At 35.7% G+C, this 5579-nt stretch overlaps 1 pseudogene; it reads left to right on the plus strand.

Moving 5' to 3' along the window:
* The first annotated feature begins 409 nt into the window (after nt 1-409).
* Nucleotides 410-2010, plus strand: LOC112665008 (E3 ubiquitin-protein ligase Mdm2-like; annotated as a pseudogene).
* The last annotated feature ends 3569 nt before the right edge of the window (nt 2011-5579 follow it).

Raw genomic sequence — 5579 nt, forward strand, 5'->3', positions numbered from 1 at the left:
TGGTATCCATCTGAATGGAAGATGGTTTGATTGGTTGAAAATGAGCTAGTTGATGTCCTAATGTGGCTTTTGATAAATTCACGCCAATGATTCTGAATTTGTGCCATCTACTTTAAAAAGAAACCTAACTTGTGAAGCATTATTTCTTATTTTTCTTCCAGAGAGGATTAGTGGAGAGAAAATTAAGTTCCCTCATCTAAGTTAGTACCTCAGGGAACTATTCACCTATCAATGTATGGGAGAGTTTCAGCCTGTAACTTACCCAATTTCATTAGCATTAATGGGAGTTTTGTGTGAAATCCTGTGTGAATCATTGCTTTAGGAGATCTGTAAGAGTTGTTTGATTACTTTTATTTTGTAATGGCTCTATTCTCCAGCTCAAACTTTTAACTTGTTAGGCTTGCAAAAGATGCTACATTTTGAAAGGAATCAAACTTGGACTTCTGAAGGTAATTAAATCAGAGGAGCATCACATGGAATCATTCACCACTGTGAATATTAGATGCTTGCTGCATATAGGTTCCCAGATGTTCTACTGACTTGCTGTCTATAATGTTTGGGGACTCACATTTGAGTTTTTAGCATTCATTTAATTATTTTTAATATGAAAAAATAAAAATATGTTTTAATAACATGTACTCATTTAATATCCTTACTTAAAATATCCCTCTATTTTCCACTCATTGCTGGGCCATGAATTCTGCACCCATTTGGATGATCCTTCAAGCACCCATCCTGCCCTTGTGTTTCCTCGGCTTCTACTTTCCAGTGATTTTTATATAAGATGAAAAACGAATTTGTGTCCAAACCTGGGAAATTTTGAAAATGAAAGGGGGACCTGGTGGGACTACATGGCCTGGGAGCACAGGCATAAATAAATGCCCTGGAGGTGCACTAGGGGACCTCAGAAGCCTCAGTGATGGGGAGAAAGATAGAGCAAGAAGCCCAGCTGGTGGGCAGCCCTCACTCTTCTGATCAAGGTCTTGCTGCTTTCACTGCCGGGGCCTCCTCCTCTGGACCTACTGTCCTCCCACACATACAAGCCTGGGATAAAAGAATATTCTGGTGAATTCAAAAGAAGAAGAGATGACTTCTGACTAGATGAAAATTCAGATGAATTACCTGGTGAATGAAAAAGAAAGCACCAGAAATCTGATAGTATTTCCTTTTCTTTGATGAAAGCTTCACTTTATGTATAATAAGGGAGATATATTGTGAAGAAGCAGTAGCAAAGAATCCAGAGACTCCAGCAAATCCAGACCTTGATGCTGGTGTAAGTGAACATTCGGATGGTGGGATCAAGATTCAGGTTTAGATTACTTTGCTGTAGAATTTGAAGTTGAGTCTTGATTCAGAAGATTATAGTCTTAGTGAAGAAGAATAACTCTCAGAGGAAGATGATGAAGTACATCAAGGCAAATCATGCAGGAGAGAATGATATAGATTCACTTGAAGAAGATTCTGAAACTTTCTCAGCAGACTACTGGAAGTATAATTTATGAAATGAAATGAATCCTCCCCTTCCACCTCACTGCAACAGATGGTGGGCAATTGGTGAGAACTGGCTTCATAAAGAGAAAGAGAAAATATCTGTAAAAGCCAACTAGAAAAGTCAACACAAGTAGAAGAGGGCTTTGATGTTCTGATTGTAGAAACAAACAAACAAACAAAGCAAACAAACAAACCCACAAAGAACTACAGTAGATGATTCTAAAAAGTCATATGGTGAAGAAAATGATGATCACACAAACCTCCCAGTTCTAAGCACTATTCTCAGACATCAACTTCTAATTGCATCACATAGCAGCCAAGAAGATGTCAAGGAGTTTGAGTGTTAAAAAAACATGAGACAAAGAAGAAAATATGGAACCTAGTTTTGTCCTTAATGCCACTGATTCTCATGTGATTTGCCAAGGTTGACCTAAAAATAATCACATTGTCCATTGCAATATAGGACATCTTATGGCATGTTTTACATGTGCAAAGAAGCTCAAAAAATATGCAAGATGAGTAAGTCCTGGAGATCTGTTGTACAACATAGTGCATACAGTTAACACGGAATTAGGTACTTAAAATACTTTGGGGATTGATGTCGCGTCAAGTGTTCTTACACACTCAAACACACACAAAAAGAACACAAGGAAACTGAGGTGATAGATATGTTTAGGATCTTGATTGTGGTGATATCATAGGTGTATGCTTATGTCCAAACTTATCAAAATGTATACAATACAATAATGTAATTTTTTGTAGTTTATATCTATTATACCTTGATAAAGCTTAAAAGAAGAGAGAAGCAAGCCTTACCCAGTATGAAGACAACTAATTCAAATGACTGTGATATCTCTCTTAGTTGACCTGTCCATTAAAGTATAAATATACATTTCTAACAGTATATCCCTAAACATTTAAACGAACATGAAAGGTATCCTGTTTTTATATATGTCAAAGCAAGAATCTTAGTTCATCTATATTTCTTCTCATCAGTGTAATTTATCTACTGGGGTTGGTGTTGAATATTTACTTCCTTTTAGGAAAAATGTAAGTTCTGTTTATATTTTACATTTGGGTTTTGATGTAATTTGGATTGGATATACTGCTCATCCTTTATTCCTGTTCCTTATATTTTAAATCTTATCCACTTTCTCTAAAATGAGAAGTACTTAATTTTATTTTTACATAAGTAGGGCATTTAAATGTAACTTATTTAGTACTTTTCATGTAAGAAGAAAAAAGTTTGTGTGAAAGATTTAATATTAAAAATTTAAATACCCTTTAATCTTGCAATTCTTAGTTTCCCTCCTCTTTCAGAGCCTCTTAAAATACTTTTTCCAGATAAAAAATAAATTGGTAGTTATATTTGGTGCCATGTAATTAAAGTGTACTTCTTCTCCAGCCACTTTGGTATATAAGGGATTAGTGGTTAAGATGTTGTCACTTAAGAAGTCTTTGGTAATAGGCATCATTTATCCATTAGACAGAACTTTTTAAGGCTCCATAGTGGTCCCAGGGGGATATAGATTGGGATATCATACTCTTCCCAGCACCTGATTTCAGGATTTGGCAAAACCAATTGTTTCTCCTAAATTGATACACAAATCTAAGACACTTTGAAGTATATTCTTGGTCTGGCTTACATAGTGTCCAGTAGTTTCCTAGATTTCAGAACACTGTTTATGGAAAGTTCTAGAAACCAATGAATTCAGAAAGATAAATTTAGAAATCTGATAGAAAAAAATGTTCATTTTAAAACTAGCTAGAAAGGTTATAACTTTTTTTCTAAATTATCCAGAAATTCTGTGTCACATTTCTTCAAGAAAGACAGGGTCAAAACATAGGATTCTAAAATATCTCTCAAACCATGTATATTAATTTCTTGATTCATGTTTAAATATGAATCTTATTTGAAGCAAAATACTGTGAATAACTAGTTTGATTTAGGGTCTTGATACCTTTCTTTTGTGATAGTTGTGCAGACTTGGATGAGGGCAATAAAATCAACTGAATTGCAAGTTTAGAATACAGCTGAGGAGTCATTTTGCACAACTTTGAGTGCCAGTCACTAACAGTGTATTGTTATAAACTTCAGAAAACACACACACATACACACACACACACACACAGCTTACTCATGGATGCATATGTAAGCAAGAAACAAAGGGATTAGTACATCAGCCAAAGAGTGGTCCTCACATACAGCAAAACTTCATTAGTTTAGGATTTATAACACATCAACTAGAACTAAGTAGAACTCATCTTTTTTGAGGATAGTCAGTGGCATAAATGAGATTATCAACAATGTGTATCTAGGGTGTATGTCTGTAGTGATTATGCTATTTATAAAACATTCATATCTATGTGCAGTTGGAATTTCTGCACACCTATGGATCACTAACATAGTCTTCATTTTTCACATTTTTCAGGTTTAGTGTATTTATTAATTTACAAATAATTTATTAAGTGTTTGGTTATGGAAAAAAATGAAAGCAGAATCATTAATGGTTATGTAAGGACAACAAGGATAAAATGAGTGACCTCATCTTTGACTCAAACCTTCTGAAATATATATTCACACAGATACATACCTGATCTGTAATTCCTAGAAAAGTTCTGCTTATAAACACCCTAGTTTGGTTTGGGTTTTGTTTTCACACCTGTTTATCCACCCTCCTAGCTCTCCAATTAGTTTTATTCCAACTTGCTTTTTATCTGACCATGATCTCCACACTTATATCCTTTCTACTTTCCATGATCTATTTATACCCTATTTCACTCCGACCCACTACCTTCTCCGTGTAGATTTCAATGATACTTCCCTAACCAAATGCGAGTAGGGACACTGTTCAGAGAAAAATGGACCTCACAAAGTGCTGTTCCTTTAAGTGTGATTTTCTCTAGCATCAAATGGGCACCAACAGAGTCTGACAACCCTGTTGTCTCAGTAAACTTTCTCTCACCATCACTCTGCTAGCTATTTTAAATCTTCATCTTCCTACTTGGAGCTGATAATTCTCTTATTTCAGAACAAACAAGTGCCATTAAAATTAGAAATCTGTTAATGTCAAACCCATAACGGTAAATGTGCCTGAACACTTATTTTTATCTTTTACACATACCACAGCTTAAGAGAGACCTTCCCCTTTTGAAAGATTAATTCATTTGCCAGAGTTCTCAAATCTATAGCCTGCTACCTCCTAAGAGACCTGGCTACATTGATTTTTCCCTCTTTCTGCAGTGACTTCAAAGAAAACAATTAGTTGACATTGGTTGAGAGGATGTGGACCCACATTCACAGGTGAAGAGAAGACAACTTAGAGAAATGTCCAAAATCATGCTGCTTGAGAACGGAAGGGCTTGAATTAAGACTGACATGTATGATACCACAGAGAGAGGGAATATTTGCTATCGTATATTGACCGCATCCCATAATCATTTAAACATCTTCAGGTCTCTCTCATCCTCATCAAATTCCATGTAGCAATCCTAGAATAACTGTCTATTCTTACTGTCTCTAATTTTCACATCTCCTATTTGTTCATCAACTCACAACAATCTGGCTTTGCCTTCTCTGTGATCGTCTATCAACTCTTTGTTGCTAAGATCACTTCTCTTTTCTGAGTCTTCTTCATATTTGATATTTTTAATCACTCAATGTTTTTAAAAAATGCTCTTTCCCTGAATTCTAGGACATCACGTGTTGTGGCTTTCTTTCTGTCTCTCAGGATACTTTTTGTTTTACTTTCCTTCATGTACTATTATTTCCTTAAATGGTTCTCACTGACTGTTAGAGGATTCAGTTCTTAGTCACTTCATCTATTACAAGGATTTGGATGAAGACCTGTTTGCTGATGCTTCCCAGAAGTTGCAAGGAAGCTCTGTTAGAACCCTATTCACTACCATCACCTTTACCCTCTCATGTACACCTATAGCTTTAGAGTCTTTTCTCTTCACAACCTAAAGGTGTGGTGCAGACTTCATAGTGAACTAGTCATTGGTGATGTGGCTAAGGAAATACTTTGACTACCATGGTCCTTTGGTTCTTCACCATGTAGCTAGGTTAGCTAGGTTTTCTCACACCC

The sequence above is a fragment of the Canis lupus genome, chromosome 17 (genome assembly GCF_003254725.2).
Source record: "Canis lupus dingo isolate Sandy chromosome 17, ASM325472v2, whole genome shotgun sequence".
NCBI lineage: Eukaryota > Metazoa > Chordata > Mammalia > Carnivora > Canidae > Canis > Canis lupus.